Source organism: Streptopelia decaocto, assembly GCF_964273445.1.
Source record: "Streptopelia decaocto genome assembly, chromosome: 8".
Lineage (NCBI taxonomy): Eukaryota > Metazoa > Chordata > Aves > Columbiformes > Columbidae > Streptopelia > Streptopelia decaocto.
The window spans coordinates 10,774,837-10,797,218 of NC_138662.1; positions in this window are offsets into that span (position 1 = coordinate 10,774,837).

Genomic DNA, 22,382 nt, shown 5'->3' on the forward strand with positions numbered 1-22,382 from the left:
CACTTTATGCGTTACCAGAGGAAGTTCTGCTTCCAGAGCAGAGAGAATGCACTTTTGGAAGAACAAAGTTAGGACTTTTCATCAGTATTGGTTATCTAACATATTTCTCTGGCATCTGAAAATTCATGGGTCTATTCCATTTCCTGAATAAGAATCTCTGTGGATGCAGCACCCATGATGTATGTTTTCTCTTATAAGAAAAGCTACATTTCCTGATGATTTCTTTGCATTTTGAGTAAAAAGGACTCAAAAATAACACAGCCCAAGAGACTGACTTATTATATTGCATCAGGTACACACTTTATCCCTGCTACTCTGAAATGTTACAATTTAAAGTTATACTTGGATTGTACTGGGGACCCGTATACTTTTTCTGAGTTAAGACCTTTGGGATTCCTTTCAAGATCAAGTCACATAGCAAGAAGAGATTATAAATGTGTGTTAGAGTTGTCTCAGCCTAAAATATATTCTGCAAATACATCTTAAGGTTCTGTAAATAAGGTTACTACACACAATCCCACAGGCACCAGTATTATATGTACATAATAAAGCTTAAGATCTTATTCAATTTTCAGGTATTTTATGAGGAAAGATACTGCCAGATTCTCAAGGGCCAAATATTTCATTCAAAGGCAAGGAGATATTATCATACTCTGAATAGATATAGAAGTTAGTTTGTACAGCATCTCATAAAAGTGTAATTTACAGACTTCAGTAGAAAAAGAAATCCTTTAAGAAACACAGGGAATATTTATGTAGCTACACAAATTACTTGGTTGAGTGGGGTTGCCTTTTCAGAATGATTTTAGAGACTGAAATTACTCCTTACAATATAACTTTTGCCATTATTATTATCTCGTGCACTTAAAGATATTAAATCCTTGCCTTGAAATTTGGCTCATGAACATGCAATTATGATTAAAGCACTTAATCTTCTTGGCCCATTAATTCATCACAGTAACCAGCCCGATTCCACTGCATACAGTCTAGAATAAATGAAGCTGGCCCTGGCAACCTCATTGCAACATGGCAAATACAACCACAGGGTGAGCACATCCTCATTTTCTTCCAATGACAACATCATCTCTGCTTAAATATGCATTTTTGGATCTCAAGCCATACATAGCAAACAGCAGATGCATCAGGTTGTATGGAAATTGAAGTGATTCTCACATTTTCAAACCTATTGTGAAAATAAGCTTAATCATAGATTATTAATGTGAAAGAAGCTGATTTTTCTCATGCTTAGTTTAAATTGCTCAGGCAAGTAGTTTCATTCCTTCCCTGCTATGTGTTTGAATGAGCTGTCTCTCAGAAGAGCATGAAACATATTATACTGAAGATTATATTGTTGGAAAACTTGAATTAGATATCAGTAAACTATAAGATCCAAATACTGATCACCCAGGTATGCAGAAGGGCCCTAGGACTTGAGTGTTAATATCCTTACTTTAATAATAAAGCCAATGAAAACAATTGCTTCAGACAACAAGATATACCTATCACAGTTTTATCTATCCTTAATATATTATTCAATATAAAATGATGCTGAACATATCTGTGCAAACATACCTAATTTTTTACCCTGAAAGCTAATCAATAGTATTTCTGTTAGCATAGTTCAGGTTAGGCATTGGAAACAAGTAAAAGGTATTTCCTCTTTGTTCCATATCTGTGGGCACTGAGACCATATTAAGCCTTGTAATGACACTTCTATATCATGGGGAAAAAAAAAAAAAAAAAAGAAGAGATATATTCTGAAAATGATATTATCATAAAAAATATTTTCTCAGCACTAGATATTTTAGAAGACTGAGGATAACCCAAAAAGGTTTGGATCAGCATCAAGCATCTCATAACCTAGGAGACAAGAGTGCAGGATCAGTCCAACCCTTGTGTGCGCAGGTACTAAAGACAACCCACATACACCTTTGCCCTCCTTGGTCATTCAGGAGGGGGTGCTCTACAAAATACCCTTCCTTTTCATGGGAACATGGATTGAGAGTCTGTCCCCAGGTGTCCTGGGCTGTAAAGTCTCTCTTAACATACAGGTGAAACAAAGATAGGCATATCCAAAAAATCAGGATGTGCCATTATTTTATCTGTGCAACAGTAATAATGAGATGCTTGAGAGCACAACCCAGATAAGCTACTGGACAGTAAACCAAAAAACTAAATGTGTGTCTACACATGATACCTCTCATGACAGTTACGTTGGGTGCAAATAAGTATTGTACAACAGAGACGTCCCAACTAGTAATTTTCTGTAGCATTCAAAGATACAGAACATGAAATAATCACATCAATTAATAATGACCGAAGCATGAATACAAAGTAATTACCACCTTCTAGGCAAAACAGGAACGATAAAACAATAACTAGTAGAGGAATAAGGAATATATTAGTGTATAATGACAGACATGGCTACAGCCTTCGAACCAGAGCTGCACACCTGTTGCGTGTGTTTTGACAACTTGCACAGAGCTCACCAAGAGACACCACTCGCACAAGGAGCGAGAGATGAACATGGTACAGACCTTACACAACTCAGCCAGAGTCTGTGCCAGCATTCCAGGGCTAGGGCTCTTGTCTTTGCTCTTTCTTTTCCTAATGGCAGTTTTCTTTCTCAGCTTGTTCTTCGCTGCAGGAGACAAGTTTCACCATTTTAGCACAACAGAGGAGACCACCAGCTCATCCTAGCAAGCAGCAAAGGACTGCATGGTGGTATATATTGATGGTGGCCTGTACATAGACATACCCTCCCTCACTTTCATACCCCTGATTTTCCTTTCATAGCTTAAAAATATCACAGTTTCACTGGCCGCACCACAGAGATACTGCAGGGGTTCTCTGTGACTGACACTCTTTTGAAAATCTTGTAGTGGTGGGCAATATACTCTGATAAGTAACCTATGTTTTATTTCTTTCCCTTTGTAATAGTCTCCCATAATGTTTGCTGTTGTTGTGGTGGTTAGTTGGTTGTTTTTTTTGTTTGTGTGTGTGTGATTTTTTTTAATAAGGTTGTGTGATCAACATTTCATATTAACTTTCTGATAATTCACTCCCATGTGACTCAAGTAGGAGCCAGAACTCCTAAATGAAATTACAGCTCCTTGTAATTCATAGTCATTTGCAAATTACTGTATGTTAGCACTAACACCAATGAAAGACAGCCTGACAATACTCAATATGTACATATTACAATAATGAAGTCTCATCAGAAATCCTATAAAAAGTGAATTCCATATGTTTCACAAAAATTGCATGTTAATTGCACAAAACCAGAATCAATGAGCAGCTATGGAAAGAACATTTGCAAACATTAAAATAGCTAAAAAGTATATTCTATGTTTTTTAGGACTTGAAAGCTGAGGGTAATGTGTCAGCTGATCAGAGAACAATTTCTGGTCCAAAATAACTCAAAGTGACTATTATTTGACAAAATTCTGTCAATCAATAATAATCTAGACATTGCTGGTCTCATTGGAAAACACTGTAATTGTACAGACAGTACCTTTTGTCAGTAGTTTTTTTAGTGATAAAAACAAAGAAACACTCATTAAAAAAATAAAACCAGCAAAGCAACGCTTATTTTCTTATTTTTAAGGCTAAAAGGATATACAACACATTAAGAAAGCCATTAAAATAAGATTTGTAGAAATAGTGAGTATTCTGAAAAAAAAAGTATTTGTTAATTGGTTTGGGTTGAAAGTGATGTTATCCTACCAGTTATATTCCATTGCTTTGGATTCTGTTGATTAAAAGTTAACGTATAAATCTGACATGGTTCCACCCGAATCAATAAAAATCAATACAATTCCATTTGCTTGCTAGAGGAACCTTGATAATCAGGCTTATCAACTTCAAATGAGCAAAAATTGATTTACTAGTCATGAGGAAAAGCCAAATCAGACTCCTAAATACATGCTAATTCTAGTAGCCTTCCTCATAGAAATTTTGTACGTAAAGGCATCCAGTAAATATTTTTATAACCTTACAAATACTATTATTAAACAGAGAAAGCTTCAAAGGCTTGCTTCCCTAAAGAAAGAGAAGAAAAACTGGAATTTTGAAGAAATGGAGAAACAGTCAAAGGGAAGCCTGTGAAAGTGAATTTCTGGAAACAAATATATTTGAGAGGTTGTAGCAAAATGTAACCTCAGCACAGCAGGGGTGAGACAAATGGGTTGTCAAAGCTGTTAGGAGCCATTCATACTTTCAGAACAGCCGTGTACCAGAATGATTGTCTGTCTCACCAAGGGACTTCTCCTCCTGAGTGTTTTTTCTTTTTACTTGTAGCTAGGTCTAGGAAACAAATATTGGCCTATTTTGTAAGAAATACCAATTTTACCTGCCTAGGAATTAAATGAAAGATAAAAAATTTAACTTGGGGGAGAATAGTAAAAAAGAGAGGGAAAGTGTATTATAAAAACTGAAACCTAGAATATCTCCCTTGTGAACGATTTGATGGACTTCATTTAGTTTCAGTCTTTCACAAATATGTGATATTGACTAAAATTCCAAACCAGAATGTCATTTAAATCCTCCAAATGCAACTCTTTAAAAAAAGGTCAAACAATACTTTAAAAACATGTGGTTTTAATGAGAAAATTTGTCAAAAGCATTGTTATTCCCACAATACAACTTTATATCCACAGTTCCTTAACACCTGGTGGAAAATCAGGGTGGTAGTACTCAAAATGAGCTAACTGCTCTGCAATCTCCAGAAGCCCTTCCAAACTAAGTTCCTTCAAGATTCTAGTATTTTTGGTTTTATTTTCCCCCTGAAAGAATTGGTGGTTTCTTTTTTAACATTAAAAAAAATTACAAGCCAAACATAAATGTACAAACTGTATTGGTAATGTATAATCAAAGTTATTTCCAAAAATATGAGAGTATTTTCATACAGAAGATTCAACAAATAACTGAAGGGGAAAAATATGACAATTGACAAAATTAGCAACAATAAGAGATAAAAGGAAGTTAGAAAAGAACCTGAAGAGCACAAGATTTCAGTGGTTGCTTTAGAATCAGGAAGATCACGAGTTCTAAAGAGAATAAAAAACCCCACCATATTTGGAAAAAAAATTTAGATTTTGCAGAGTCCATGAACACCTTTGCACATCCTGACCTCCAGGAGAGACACTAAAAATCAGTCTTCAATTTAGATTCACTCTGCACCTTCAAAAAAATATCCTCATATAGCCTGCATAGCTATTTGCACAGCTATAAATAATAGAAGAGCTTATGTAGGAATTGTCTCTGAGCTCAGTGGTCAAACACATTCTGGCAACCTGAAGGGTCAATTATCAATTTTACATTTTATCACAGATGTCCATTTCTCATTCTTCCAGGGTGGTTGCTCCAAGTCCAGAGGTCCTGTTGAGACCTGTGTCCACGCAGTCACCCCACCGTGCACCCAGCCTGCTCTTCACGTCCTCAACCAAAGTAAATAGCAAAACTCTTCTAACCTGCAATAGCTACCAGCTGCAGCTCTGCCCACCAGGCAGAGCCTGCCTGCCCGGAAAACCAACTGAGGTCTCTTCCAGTTCAGAGGCCATCAAAGATGGTTGGACAAATCAAGATTATTACAGAGAAATCTAGTGGTGGAAATTTGCCACAATCTTAATTTATCCAGTCAGTAGTTAATGAACACTGAACACATCATTTGTATCCTGAGCTTTCTGGCTTCGAGCTGCAGCCAGTACATTTTCTGCCAGTATTATCTCAGTATGGATCATTAGAGACTGATCGGGGAAGTCCTTCACCTTCTCTCTGCGGCTTGAAAAGACTTAGCTTTATATGGCTGGATTGCAAAATCTCTAATCATTTGGGTGAATTTTCCCTGAACTCCCCCTGAATTTCCAAGCAGCTTCATGAATTGCAGACACCAAAACGGGACAGCAACACTGCTGCATGGAGTTTCCCCGTGACAGAGAGTTTCTCCCTGGACCTATTCCATATTCTCCTTCTGTACACTGCTTCTCAGGATAAAATCTATCCTGCAAGAATCAGCTACATTCGTTATTCTTAGATATATGGCCTTACATTTGGTGGTATGAAACACATATTGATTGAATGCTCATCTGACAGGCTTGTAATTACTCAGGTCATTCCATTTACCCTTTTTAAATGATGGCAGAACATGAGCTTTCTTCCAGCCTATTGAAACTTCCCTGGTGCAGGACTTATTAAAAATAAACATTAATGATCCAAAGAGCAGCTCAGACAGCTCTTAAAAATTTTAGGTGTCAGTTACCCAGACTTACTGATTTGACAGAGCCCAATGATAATAACTGCTGTTTAACGGCCTCTTAATCACTGCTGGGATATCAATTACTCCTTCCTGTGAGGCAGCAGCATCACCCTCCTCCCTCCCCACCAAGGAAAGGACAGATGCACTGATAGTGCTGATTTCATCTGCAAATGAACTGATGCAACTTGTTCAACTTCTCTTCAGTCCTGTCATATTTAAAGGACATTCTGAAACAGGTTTCAACTTGCTGGGCATGCATTTTCTCACACTCTTTTGCTGGTTAATCTTACTGTGTTGAACTCCTCATTTATATTCTCTGCTATATGCACCTGATCACCCTGCTCACCATTTGTTATTGAATATTTTGCCAGGGGTTGGAAAGGTGGGAGGAATTGACAGAGTTTTGTTGTTTTCATATTTGTGAAACTGAATCTTTCGGAGAATAATATATAAAATCTTGAGACCTTTTTTTCGCATTAGCATATACTAGACATAACCAAACCATTCTTCCCTGTATCAAGTGACCACTACCTTTTCATTCAGTAATCAATTACTCTCTTGCCCTGGAGATGGGGTCTAACACAGAGCTCCCTTCTGTTGGATGCAATGTATCTTGAATTAGGAAATTGCCAACCACAGATTTAAAGAGACACGAATGGCAACGTCATACCATCTCATAGCTGCTTGAGACCTTCTGCACCTGCTTCTCAGAGGAAAGGACCTTGCAATACCACAGCTGTTCTGCTTCTCCCATAAGCCCACCTCTGCCTGCCCCTTCTACCCTGCAAACATATATTGCAAAACAGAGAGTCAAAAAGATCCTGTGGGATTTGTTTTCCTAGCAGACATGACCAAGTGCCCCATCTTGTAGTTTAGCTATTAGAAAACTGAACTCAAACACTGACAGCTCATTTGTATTAATTGCCTGTGACTGACAAGGGTAACGTGCTCTGGTCTAAGTGCCTTTTTTCCGTGCCTTCTGCCTCTTTGCTTCTTCCAAAAGAGCAGAGCCACTAATTTTTGTATTCAATACAAGCAATACCAGTTTAATTAAATTTACAAGGTTATAAGTGACCAGCTGCAACTGCTCTCATCTGTTCATACAGGTCACTAGAACTGAGAAATCTCCATTTCCTTGCTGACATCTTCGTTTTAAGTGCTCCCTCAGTCCCCTATTGACCTTTTCCCCAACACCCCCATATTTTTTAAGCTGTTTTCTACCTTTTGTTCAGCTATTCCCACTGCATTAGCTTGGGAGGGTTGAAGTAAAAATCCTCTCCTGCCAGAGAAGTCAGAACAGCAATCCATAAAACTAAAACCCCCGTTTTGTGCTATTACTGCAAGATTTGAACATTTCTTTTACCCCTTTAAACCCCTTAGAGCCAGTCACAGGTGAAACCAGAGGCCGCAACACCATTACCCTTCAACAGAGATCATCATCATCATCACCATGATGGGTATCTGAATCCTGCTGAGACAGGCACTGCCAGTGATGCCCCAGCAATGCAAAAGCACTGCAGTGTTCTCCAAAGTGCAAACAAACAACAAAATATCCTACTACTTTAAGCACAACCCTAGAGAGGATTGACCCGTGGGCAGATACTCCTCCCTGTACCACCGAGAGCCCCCTGGCTCCTCTCCTCCAGCATTCCTGTGCACTTTTCCCAGGGCAGCCAGGGCCACGCTTCCATTGTGGTTCAGAAACCTGAAAATTGGAATAAAGCAGCTTAAAACCCACTTATCTCCTGTAGTTTCTCAGTAGCATTGTCTGAGGTTAGCTCAGCTCTTTGCCCAAGCCCAGAAGAAATGCCCAAATGCTTTGTCCTTGTCTCCAGCTCCAATTTCCTCCTGAACCTGCCTTTTCTTTGGGTCAGGCAGGAGAGTTCCCACAGCCCTCACTCCCTTCAGTCAGTGCTCAAAGTGTGGTTATGCTAATGCAGGCAAGGTTACTGCTTCCAGCCGCAATCTCTTCAAAGCAGCAGAGGTTGCCTTTGAAGGGTTGGAAGGAATAAAAATGAAACACAATTTTCAACTGCACAGGCATGAAGGAGGGAGGAAGGAACAAGGTGCCAGGGCTCTGCATCACAAGTCCATCCCTGGAGCTTGTGCTCAGAAATCAGTTAGTGTTTGCTGTGCTGCTGGACACTGCACTACAGACACCAGGCAGTAAGAGATGAGCTTGGCTGCTCTAAAACAGCAGAGAACTTCCTTGAAGTGACCACACACTAAAGATGTTCATTGCACTGCTCCTTCCTGTCTCACCATCCTCTGCTTTTGCTGCACAACACTCCCTGATGGGAGAACAGCCACCAAGGGAGACTTCAACAACTGATTCTCTTGCAATTAATGAGAACAAAATATTCTTGGTTTGCTTTGATATATTTTTCCTAATGTTATGGTGGTGGGTTGTTTTTTTCTGGAATGAGGGAGAAAAATAATAATAGCAGTGGTTCTTATAAATCACTTTGATCTGTAGGTTTCAAAGCACTTTGCAAAGGAAAAGATTACAAAAATAGGTTAATGTACAAGTGAAGTAGGTAGTAATTGCAAAACAACACCAGCTATCAACTCCAAGAATCCTTTCAACACCAGCTCTACCTATACACAGCAGAGTGGCATGGTGGGGACAAGACGACATATAGAAGGAAAACTGGCTTTCCTGTCTCATCTGCTGTTTTCATCTAGTAAGAGTCTGTAGCAGAAAATTCACTTCATCAGGGAAATGCAAAACTCCTGTTTGATTTATCATGCCTAATTTCTGAATATGACAGTTAAGAAAAAAGAAACGTAAACACCAGAATTTGGAAATGTATTGAGTATGAATACTGTCTGACTGGACTTCTATCTTTAGGGAAGAGAGGAGAAAATATTTTCTGAATAAACCATAGTAATCTTACTGAAAAAAACCCACAATAAATCCATGCTCCTAAGTTGAGACATATACAAGCTGACAGTGAAAGTGCAGCTCAAATTAAGTATATAAGACATCCCTTTAGAGTTCATGCCATGTCTGATTCACTTTGAAATCGAAGTGATCACATTTTACTTTTCATGAGAAGTCTAAGAAAAATAAAGGAAGTTTGGATCCCTATGAAAATAGGGAAAATCTTTAGCACAATGGTAAATTATTTCTAATTCACTGCAAGGGAATCATAAAATAAATGACATGGAGCTGTCAAGTAAAATTACTCTAAACAGCTCTAAAAATCTCACAAGGAAACTTCATTCTTCTGCAAAAATATCGTTACAAGGAAGTGGGTCAACAGTATAAGTCTAAATGTAAATTCCTCAGTATACCATGACTAAATAAAACCAAGAGGAAATCTCAGTTTAAAAATCTGACTTGATTCATCTTTAATGCAGACAGTATACTTGTAAGATTTGCACTAGAAGCCAACAGCTTCTATATAAGAACTTCTTAACAGCAAGCAAGGGCCTGATTTCAGCCTCCGCTGCAGAAATCTGACATCCTTGCATCTAAATCGACTTTAGACCAGCAGAAGACTCAGGCTCTGACTCCAGACATGACTTATATTCCCAGTGCTAAGCCCTTCTGCATCCTTACCTGCTGGCCAGACCCCATGTTATGGCTGAAACACACATAACCCAGCTGAAGAATGCTATAAATCTATATATTTTTTTCCTCTCCTCCTTTTAATTGCCTTGGTCAGTTGCAGCTCTGTGTGTGCCTGACCTCCACTAGATCAAGCCTCAGGCTGTTTTCCCTGCTACCTGCTGCCGCAGGAGAATTGCAAAGGGAAAACACTGCGGGAGCTCTGGCCACTTTCTTCTCATCGGACAGTATCTGTAGCAGAGATATTGTCTTGAGAGTCCTCCATTAGCCATGAAGATGCATTTGATATGGAGTAGAAGCTGAGCAGACTGACTAGACCACTGTTGCCATGTGTTTTAAATCAGAGACAGAGCTCAAAGCAGCCAAAGGCAAACCTGGCCTAGTTTCTCCTCTTTCTCTCTGGGGAGAATTCAATCAAGAATTGATTAATGCTTGAATTCTCATCAAGAATTAATAAGTTCCTGATGCGGTGAAAATGAATAGTCTCAGAGAAGCAGCTAAGCTTGTTGTTTTGTATGGTGGAAAAAAAAATTATATGTATTTGGCAACTCTGATGCAATGGCTAAGTTACAAAGAAGGGGAATTCTGAATTCCCTGACTGTTTGTGCTTTTTTAATCATGTAATGAATTAATTGACTGAAGGCCAGTTCTCAGAGATGTCTCAGAAGAGACGGTGTTTTCACCACCATTTTCTCAAGCTTAGTCACGATGCTTCAACTCCTTACAACCGTAAATGAGAGGTCCACACACATCTCTTCACAGTCTTGATTGGATACAGGTCCCAGTAAGTGGGAACACCAAAGCTCAGGTTGCTTTTCCAGTGTTTCAAATTTTGTGCTTCTCTGGAGCTTTTGCATTTTACCACTAGGCAAGAACAACAGATAAGGCTGAAATAAGACTAAATGATTTTTTTTTTTTCCTATGGGGTTAATTGATTTGTTTGAAGCACCTCATTTTTGCTCCCCTCCAGCCTCAGGTGGGTCGGGTGTCCATGTTACACCTGCTCTAACAGGGTCCTCTCTCCCAGGCTACTGCTGAAGACCCCATCCCACCAATACAGGTATACTGGAGGACAATATATACCAACATCCACCTGCCTTAGTATCCAGTTAGGTCTGCCACAGTCACACCTGCAGAAGTAAAGACACAAGGAGACAGGCAAAATCTGCCAGAAGTCCTTCCCCAAGCTCATGCACAAGGAGCTTTGCATCATTACAAATGGAAGCTTCGAGGTACACACACCCAGGAGAGGAACTACTGGGAGATGATAAAGTTTAGTGTGAAAAATCCAGCTGTACCTATATACCAGCTGATGTCAAGCACCTGCAGGTCCGGCAGCAGCTAAGCACAGGACCCAGGTGCTTTAGCTATTCTAAAACTCTAGTCTTAAATCCTTAAGCAGCAAAAGTTTCAGGAAAAACAAAACAGATGTTGAAGTACAGTTAAGTCTCAAGAAATGGAGGTGAGAAAGTTAGAGCACATGTTACTGAGGTGCAGGGAACATTGTCATTCAGTCCAGGAGGGAGAAGACTTCGGGAAATACTAATCTCGGGTGATTTCTTACAATCACTATGTCCTCAAATCCTTCCAGAAGACATAGCCAAGGAGGTTGTAAAAGTTATTATCTGAAGAGACATAGGAGCAAGCAATATCCCTGGCGCAATTGTTACTTATAATTATCTTGAAGCATTTCCTGGAAGAGTCATCATGCATGTTGCAGCATCTGCCTATTTCCCTGGTGTAACTACAGCAACACTTGCTTTTCTGCTCTGACTGGCAAAGAACAGAAGGGATTTGGAAAGATAGCAAGGAGCGGAAACGCCAGGTGAATATTGCAGAATGTGAAATTCCACACTGTATTTGTTTATATTTAGCAATCATTTGCTCTTATGAAAAAAAAAAAGTTATCAAATGGTGATCATCTGGAATTAAAAAGCTAGGCATGACTTGTGTTCGCATCACCAGCAGATGTTTGGTCTGCAGAAGACGGCTGCATGAAAGAGCTGTGCTACACTGCTCATTGCCAGCCTGGAGGGATGTGGATTGTAAAATGTAACTCACAGATGCCTCACAATTATAACTGAAATTAAGGTAGAACTGAATAAAATATCATTGCAAAGACATAATTAAAAAGTCTATATCACATATCTGTTCCATACAGTAGAAGGGGGAGTTTGGTGTGTGGTTTTTTGTTTGTTTGTTTTCCCCTCCTGTGTGTAGGTGTTTTTTTCTTGTGTGGGTATGGGGTCTTTTTGGTTTTCTCCTTTTTTATGCTTGAAACCAGAAAACAGGTTTCTGTTTTATTTCATCCCTTTTACTCCATTGCTGCATGAATATTCATTTGTGTACATGTAACAACAGCAGAAAAATATATTCCCAAAGAAACTTACAGAATAGACTGAATTTCCATAGTGAAGTTTGTTTGCTTTTTCCCCTCCTTCTATGACAAGATCAGGTCCAATACTGATGTAATTCCACCTCAAATCTCTTTGTCTTTTCAGCTGCTAATCAGGCATGGCTTTGTCCAAAACTCACCTTTATACATACAACTTAAAGTCAGTGATTAATTCAGCTTGAAAGTCTAAGCTGGACATGCAGGGGTTTTCATAGACATTTCACCTGGATACAAGTTTCATCCTCCTTATTCTTTTATCCCTCCTCCTCTCTCAGCTACAAAATAAGCACTACCACAGAAAACAACATGTGTCCTGCTCAGGGAATCAGTAAAGGATTTTTTCCCCCTTATAGAAAGGAATTAAAGTGCATAAATAGTTAATAAATTACAAGAGAGGCAACACACATTTTTGGCCCTTGCTGACAAGCATTTTCTTTAATTACATGAGTAAAATCAGACCAGAAACTGTTGCTTCAATCCATGCATTACTCTTGTTTTACAGAAAGCGAGAAACAAATAAAGCTGTAAATGATTCTCCATCTCCATCAGGAAACCAAAAGGTAGTCTGGAGCAGAGCCCTAGCCGCAATGGGAACAGCTCAGTTGGGGAATGCTGAGGATGTATTACCTCAACCACATCGTTCAGAAATAGCCAATATGCTGGGTTTTGTCAGAAAACAGCTATGGGCTACGCCACTGCAGTAGAACCTATTCTATTGCCCAAGAAAATTGTTGCTAAAGGTTGAAAGTAAGAAAAAGAACAAAGCCAGTCAATACCTTCTCATAAAAACCCTCATCAATACGTCTATATCTGCCAGTTAAAGTGACATGAAGCAAGTACTGGTAGAAAATGATAAAGATAAGAAATATCTTGCGACGTTCTTGGTACCTTCTTTGGCTGGCAAACTAAACTACCTTAAAAGAAAAAAAAAAAAATAGAGAGACATGATGCTTTAAGACTAATTGAACCAATAATCAAAGGCTGTCTCTAATTCCTGGACTAGGAAGTCAATTACTGAAATAAATTTGACAGCAGATAGATGGCAACAGTGTGCAATTACCATTTAAAGACTTGATAATTATGGCAAGAATTAGTCTGTATTTTTAACTGCAGCAAAATCCATCAATTTTTGGTAGTTATTATCTTGATTATAAGAAACTGATTCAGTTATGTCTTGTCAAACCGACAGAAACCTGAAAATACAATGGACACTGATAACAGGCTGATGAAAAGAGCCAGATGAGTTTAAAGTTTAAAATTTCCTTAACTCAAAACTTAAATTGCAGATGTGAGAAACTTTTAATGTTCAGAACGTTTGGCAAGGAGAGATGTAGACAAATTTAAACTTATAAGTAATAGTAGTGAGAAATACACACTTTGAGGTTTGACAAAATTAGTCAAAACACAGGCTTCGTTTTCAGACATTTAAACTCTCAATTTTGACAGTCAGATTCAGGCATAGGGTCACAATCCTGTCATTTGTCCATCTCAACCACGACATATTTAAAGAATTACTGTGCCTTTCCATTTGCCACAGATTTTCAAAACTTTTCGTTCACAGGTTCATGTTTTCAGAGCTCCACAAGGTTGGCAAGTAGGGGTTTCTTTGTAACTATTTATTTAAATATTTGTATGTTAAATATAGATTAATCAGTAAATCATGCATTGAGCTTGACAACTTTTCTTCCTTGAGGTGAACTGTATTTTTCTTTCCCCCCCATTGAAACAATGTGCAAGCAGAACAGTTAAATTCTCCCTGTTATTCATAATTCTGCAGTCCTGGGACTCCAGGAGCTGGGAGGTTCAGAAAAGTCAGAATCAGGTAAACCCACAGAGACTCTGCTGCCCTGGAAGAGTGAATACCTGCCCAGGAGGGCAGCAGCTCAGCTGAGCCTAGCAGAGCTCAGCACTAACTGCATGAACAAACAAACAAGACCAAACAGAAAAAGGTGTAAAACATGGCAGCCAAGAGGCATTGTGACAACAACATCAGCCATCATTCCAACAGCATCAGCCCTCTACCTGCTGCTTTCCAATGAGAACCACATTCCCTTGGGGTGCCCATACAAGCACTTGATGGGCTTTGTGCACCCTACACAATGGAGCAGGGGGATGTGACAGAGGTCGCTCTACCCCTGTCCCTCCTCTCTAAGGAAAAGAGCATTTGTTGCGTGGAGTTTTAAAACCTGCAGAGTAATTTTTTTTTATTATTTATTTATTTTTTTTTTTTTTTTAAGAAAAGTACAGACCAAAAAACACCCAGTCAGAAATAGTTCAGACATCCTGACCCACAGCAGTTTCAAAATCCCAGGTGCATCTCTAAGTGGAACACATCCTTCACCCTGAAGAGATGAGGGAGATTACGGACAGTGAGAAAAATGCATGGTGAGGAGGAAGCACCAATGCAAACAGGCTGGTAGTTTTCCAAGACCAGGAACCAGGGAGTTGAGGGATCAATATAGACAGAACCTGATAGAAAGTCAAGAGGAAGAAGAAAAACATTTTTGTACTGGAGAGGCAGTTATGCTGCCCCAGGAATAACAACAGACCTGCTTCAGAAGAAACATATTAATAGAAAACCAGCCCCCTCATCCAGGCAGGAGAAAAGGGAAAACCCCACAGCACATGCTCTAAACCAGCTCTAGAGCAGCAAAGCCCTTTGGCAGGAATCACAGCCCCATAAATCTCGCCAGCAAAATATCCAGACCTTCCCACATTGCTCTTAAAGGTAAAAGCAGTAACACACTCATTTTCCCAGAGCAGGTTTGCTCTTACCTGGGTGTCTGGGTCACCTTCACACAGCCATGCAGTTTCCTGCAGCTCCATCCCAGCAAACACACAGGAGATGTGGACTCACCTCCCAGTCCTACTCTCACACCAGGAGCTGTAACACTTTCTCATCCATCAAGAGATAACAGAAACCCATTGCAGTCATAACGTAACTTCATCTCAGATTAGAAGGAAAGGCTACTGATTTGTTACCGGGATAATTAGTAAATAAGTACCACCTGTATGTAATTTCCTTCAGGAGGAGCCTCTCCTCCTTGCACCAACTGCTTCTCACCTCTATCTCAGGTGAAGAGCAGCACTCAAAGTGACCTGTTCCCAAAAGTTTCAGTCAGTTACATTACTGCAAACATGCTGGAAAAGCAGAGCAACACGAAGCCATGGAACTCCAAACCAAGACCATTTTGTCAAAATAAAAAACCACAAACAAAATATACTGCTGCATGTATTCTGTTTTGAGACGTTCCTGCCCTTATGTCCCAAGAAAACAGGGAGGACTGTGCTGCAATCCGCAGGATAGACTGGATATGATTATATAAATTCTACAGGCTTCTTATTTATCTTTTTTCTTTAATGGAACGTGTTGTAGTCCTGGCAGCCAGGCAGGAGTGTCTTGTGTGCCTCCAGGGATGCTGCACTAAGGAAGGTGCACAGCAGGCATTGCCAGCTGGGCACTGTGTGCCCAGGCAGTGAGGCAGGGTTTTTTTACAGTAATGCCTATAAGTACCCATATGTCCAGGCAGTGATGGGCTGGGACAGCTTGTCTGTGCAGGTTTAGCCACATTAAGTGGGGATGCAGCCTCAGTGAGGCCATCAGAGTCTCAAACATAGCAAAAACAACACACAGGTCTTGTTAAGTAAAGCCCATAAATCTGCAGAGTTTACACATTTCCAACGAGTGAGACTGCTGGTATTTCCCACTGGGTGACTGACTTCTCTGCATTTCAAACTTGCTAACAGATGGTAAAAGTCCAAAAGCGATGACACTTAACTGCAATACTGAATAACATAATGAAACGTTTGAACATTAGAAATAACGCTCTGCCCCCAAAATAATGCCAACTTGATAATAAAAGCAAAATATCAAATAAAGGTATATTGGTCCCAGACTTCGTCCTTAAACCTTTCCTCAGAGATTTTTCAGCTGGGTGTCAGCAGAGGTTGTGGGATGCGGTGAGACAGGATCTGCAGCCCATGTACCTGACGGTGGCAGCAGCATCTATATTCTCACTCCAGTGAAGCACATGATTGTAAGACTTTTTCCTCCCCATTATGTTATTGAGAAAAGTGTAAATCTCACTATTTCAGAATATGAATAATAATAATATAACAACTTGGGATGCCCTTGATGCCTTCCTGAAAGGCGAATGATAGTTAGCACAGTCCTACTTGTTTCTGCATTTGCATTGACTGTAATCAAGATTTTCTGCAGGTGAAGAATGGATTTTAAAAGCCCTGAAACCTTCCTGTGAAGAAGCTAAAAAGATGAGGAACAAAAAACAAATGTACAAGAGCATTTCTCTTACTGAGACACAGAAAACATAGTTAAGGTTGGAAGTCAGGGATTATTCTCTATGTGAGCAATTTATGTCTCACACTTAAGCAGTGCACAGACATTTCCAATTTCTGTTAAATACAATTTCTGTTAAATTTCTTTTTAAGTAAAAAAGGTGAGAGATTTTGCAGCAATATCAGCAGCCATGGATTTTTCTGCTGGCTTTCACGGAGTCCTCAGTAGCAGCAGTTTTGGTGTTTCAGGTATCAGAGGGGTGGACCCACATTACATGGGTCTGGCCTGGTTAACTTTTCTATATGGACTGCCAGAATAGATTTAAAGAAATCATATAATCATATAACACTGAATATTGGGGGGGGGGGCAGGAAATGGGACAGAATGATCATTTTAATACTCAGTCACAAAAGAACTAGGATATTTTGGTCTTTTCCTATTTTCCTTAGCAAACAAAGAACAGACCTTTAGCATAAGTGGAGTTTTCCCTAACCAAGCAATAAGAAGAAAAGAAAGAGTATTACTGGGTTCCTAGGTGCCTGGGCATTTACAAAATCACCGTTATTCTGGTGATCTTTAATGACGAGGAGTAGAAATTCACCCTGCTAATCATTATAGTTGTATTCCACCATACATAACTGAATCAGCTCCATTCACCTCTGTTCATGCCTGGTATGTTGAGCTTTTGTCTTCCATTTCATGGCTAAGTGTCTTTTAATAGTGGATAATGTTATATTTGCAGGTATTTCACATGCCACTTGGCTTAAAGCTCTGCATGGTCAGGAGGTTATGGGATGTTAACTGATGCAATCAGAGTATATAAAGCATGTTATAGATGCTATTATTATATAGTATGATAGGTTGATCCGGGAGATGATCATATCATAAAATAAATGAGGCATTTGAATTCAGGGTGTTTGTAGTTCAGGTTCATTCCTGCTTTGATGCAGACCATACCTTGATTGTTTGTCCATGGAGTTTGTCAGTCCTAGTGAAACCCAAAGGGCAGCTTGACCATGGCAGAAGACAAAAAAAACCAAACCACCACAGGCCACAAGCTAGAGAGGGCTATGAATGACAAAACAAGTTCCCAACATAGAGATGGTATCAGAAAAACAACAGCAACTAATAAAAACCCACCCCCAAAAAACCCCCAAAAAAACAAAACCAAAAACTTGCTGACTACAGCTAAGGCTTTTGAAGATTACATCAAGTCAAACTTTTATTAGCAAAGTTGTATTTCATGTAAAATGAAAATATCTTTTAAAACCATACGTGCACGTATGCATGATACAAACAGCAACTACAGTACAACACATTTGTCTAAACTTTAATAAATGCACACTAACATTTAGCTCAAAAAGTAACATTGTAACAGTGACACCACATTTGCTTTGATCTTTTCTCATGAAATTACAAAGTATCTTGTTCAAAGTAATAATAATAAAAAACGAAAGAGACAGTGTGCTTTGGCTCAAACGCACCTACTGGTTCCTGCCTGAAAACTGAACAAATCAGTGCAGATCACTTGAGACTTTTGCATGAAAGATATGGAGTTGCAATGTAAACATGTACTCGTATTCCAACATGGTCTATGCGCCTTATTTTGAAATACTACACGTTATCAGGGATGCAGCTGAGGGCTTGATCCATTGTCAAACAACAGAAATTCTCTTGCCATGAAGAACTTCCTTTCTTTACATCCATTCTTACAGGTATGTAAAATAATCCAGATTTACCACTCATCTGCAAAATAATGACTATAAAAAATTACGATGAGACTTCCTTTTAGAAGTGTTTGAGGATCAATGAATGTTATTCTAACTTTAGTTTACAAAACTGCATGTTGTACTGCTGTTAAAAAAGAGACCTCTTTATACAGAAAGATTGTGCTAGCATTTGTTTTCATCTCAAAAATGATATAATCCTGAAAAAAATGTATTAAAAACTCTTATGCATTGGATTTGACCCATTCAGTCAATGGAAGTAGTTATCAGAAAAAGAACCACTCATTAAAATTTGTGTAATAACACAATAAAACAAATATCACAAATCATTAAATGACAGGCTAAGTCATTTCACTTGAAACTTTAGGTACAAGTATTTTTTTTGTCTGTTTTTTAATTCATTATATGTACACACACATTTTCATCCAGAGGGAAAACTCACTTTCTGATCTGGTTCCTAATTCTGCTCTTCCAGAAGATGCAGCCCCGAAGGGCTTCAGTACCCAGTCCTACACCCTTGGACTTGCTGAAGAACAGAGTCAAGTGCAAGTGAGGATTGCTTGAGACTGGGACTCCAAATTTTGCCAGACAATTAAGCTGGGGCCATTCCTACAAGTTCTTGATTGTGCAATTACATTATTTACATATATATATATAATTATTATTTTTAATAAAAACCTAGGTCTGAGATTACAATCCAAAGCAAATCAATGGTACGCTGGTCTGTGAACACAAATGGCTCATTTGCACGGGAGCTGGAACACAGGGGCTTTTACTGATTCATTAGGAAAAGCTGGTTTATTTGCTTAAACTTTTGTGCAGTCAAAACCACACAACTTTTTGAGAAACATTCATCCCTCTTTTGTTCCAGAGGAGGGTGCTTAAATCCACAAACCAGGATGCCTGGGGCCAGGGAAATGCCTCCTCCTTGCTGGATGAAATGGCATCCCGGGTTGACCAAGGTATCAAATCTGAAAGTGTCATTTCCCATCTCACACTTGTGCTGCCATCAAAATGTCATAGTTTACCGTAACCAAACGTAACCAAACTAAAAGCCCTGGCACCAGGTAATTAATAATTCCCTACCCAGCATGGTCTGCATGCTCACATGGCTGGTCATCCCTGGGTTCTTCCTCCCAGCAGGCAGTCTGAAAGCTAGGTATTAATTGATGAACCATCAGAATAAAAGTTACTTGATTTAATGGACTGTTTCAGAAGTGCAATACAGTTGGTGATACCTTTCATTCAGCCTGCATGGCCACACTTCCTCTCACCTTTAACGAACTGCTCTAGAAAAAATTCCAGCCCATCTCCTGGCAAAGACAAAAAACTGCTCAGGAAAATGTGAGCTTGCTCTGTTAGTTTACTTTTGAAAGCAAACCTCTAAAAAACCATTAGTATCCTGCACTTCACAAGGTACATTGTATGAGTGGTACCATTACAATAGACAATAACATCCCGGGGCGGGGTGGGGGGGAAAGAAATGATTGAGAAAGAGACAAAAGCTCAGGTGAGTGAGATTCCCTGGCAGTTTTGTTCCCTGGCAGCCATTTGTTTAACATCCATCGGGTATAATCCTTAAAAGTGAGTGCACATTGTACGAATTCCATCGCACATCTTTTTGTATGATTTTTAGGCCTTGAGGCATCATGAAACACCAACATTAAGATTTAAGGATCTGAATTAAAATTTTAATAGAAAAAGCACTCGTACCGGCACAGATGAGTAGCACATCACAGGAATGTCATAAAAACCTCTTAGTAGCAACAGAGCAAGTGAGATAGCACAGGGGATTTATATTCATTATTCAATAATTTGACACTCACTAATATGATTTGAAATTTGTGTCTGTTTAACAGCGGCGTTTTCTGGCACAATGACTCTAGTTGATCTGCAGCAGCCAAAAGTACAAGAAAATGGGTGACCAGGGCTGTGGATGGGTTGGATCCAGCCTCTCCCATGTGTGTCTGGCCAAAGCTCTGCCCTGCTTGGTGACCCCATACTGGGAGGGGTCCAGCCCTTCCCCAGCCCTCTGCACAGCCAGGCCAGCGTGGCTTCAGGGGGTACACCCCAATTTTATTCCAATTATGCACTCCCTTCTTTTAGAATTATTTAAAAAAAAAAAAAAAGAAAATTACTTTGGAATTTTTTCAATATTTGGATTTAGAGAAACACAGAAAATAAAACTTATAAATAATAAAATCAAACTCTTTATACCATGGTGTCACTGAGAGGGAGTGGGCAGATTTCAATTCATCCTTTTACACTTGTACACTGGGCATCACTGGGGGTTTCAGGCTGACTGTTCGGGGTCTGCTTTGCCCAAATAGAGGCTAGATGAAAGGTCCTTATGAGCAAAAGTAATAATAAAGAGGAACACATAAGCAGGAGGATTGAGCCCCAACGGTCTCTCACTGCTTTCGGAAACTGATGAGCACAACTGAGAATTCAGATTCCCTGGTGAGGAGCCCAAACATCAGGGGAGCTGCATACAAACTGTGGGGTTTATGTTGTATTCGTAACAACCTGCATTTCTGTAGCCAACTAACGAGTCTTAAGTGTAGGCATTACTGGAAACTCATAACCATGTGAGTAATTCTTGCTTCCGCTCTTTCTTCCATTGAAGTAATAGGGACCATGTAGGAGCCATTGGGGATATTTGCTTAATTACTATCATGATGCAAAATGGTTTTTAGGACCTATTCCTCATGCAGTAAAAATTTTTAAAAGATTATAAGTGAAGCGACAGTCATTTCTAAATGCAAGAAGAAATGGAGCCATATTGATACTCTACCCAAATAAGCACATTCAAAAATAAAAATGCTTTTAAAGAAATGCAGTATATTCCAATACAAAAAGACCAAAAAAATGTGCTGTACAGTTTTGATGAATTAATGTTGGAGAGGCAAAGAAAAGAACCAGATTTAAACCAGCGTTCAGTAAACAAAATATAAAAGAAACTATACCATAATATTTTCTCTTTGCTTTCGCTTTTGTTTATTTAACAATGAATAGCTTGAAAATAAATGATCTCTTGCAAGTCAGGTAGGTCTATTTTATGGGACACTAGAAAGATGTGAGATTTATATGACTGGTATACACACAACTCCATCTGAAAACTAGTTTTGCTGGTTCAAACTCATATTGAGAAGCAATTCTATTCATTCCTACACAGCTATACAGACTCATGCTAGCAACGTCTCATTTCAAAATAAACCAAGGCTGATTTTTACTTTTGTCAATATTAATATCATATGTACAATGTCTCCATGAAATGTATGCTAGCGCACAAATATACAGATATGAGACAGACAACAAGCATTTTGCTTAGAAATGCAGCTTGCAGAGACTCAGAAAAACAAATTAAAATATTTTTTTAATGATGGTGGATGGGAACCCTGTTTTGCCTTGCCACAGGAAAGTTACTGCAGCTTAACTTACTTAAGGAAATAGTGCCAGCTACTGGACAGAAGATCCATCCACAAGGCCAGAGCTTTGTCTTTTAAGAGCAATTTTTATGTGGATAAAGTTGCATCTCTAAGTACTGGTAATTGCAGTCAGCTGTAACCACTAAATTAATTTTAGAGTATCATAAGCAAAGGAGTTTATTTCTTTATGAAAAATTGTACAATATATAGAATATATTTCTCCATTATTTTGAATTATCATTTTTCTCAGTAGGATGGATTGTGTCACTTTGCAGAGTAACCTGATGGTTTTGTTTGATTTTCCTGTTTCGTTAGAACCTCTGCAATGCAGAGATCACCATATGTGAGTTAATACTACATATAAATGTATGTACAAAGTGACAACAGCCATATAAGAAAAAAAATACCATATAGAGAAACATATTCCAAACCTAAGAAACATACAGAGTAGCAGTTAAGTATACACATGTAACACCGAGAAATTCTGTTTTGGTAAGACTGACAAAGACAATTTTTATAATCAAGAATTATTTGTGTTGTTTGAATTAGAAGAGAACACATAAAAGTTAGGACAGAAAAGTCTGAAAAATCATCTTTTAGTGGCAGTGACTTATTTTTATATTACCTGGCTCAATTGGCAACCTGCTTCCAATCACATGTGGTAACTGTGGAGTACTAATCAAGATAAATACCACAATTAAACAC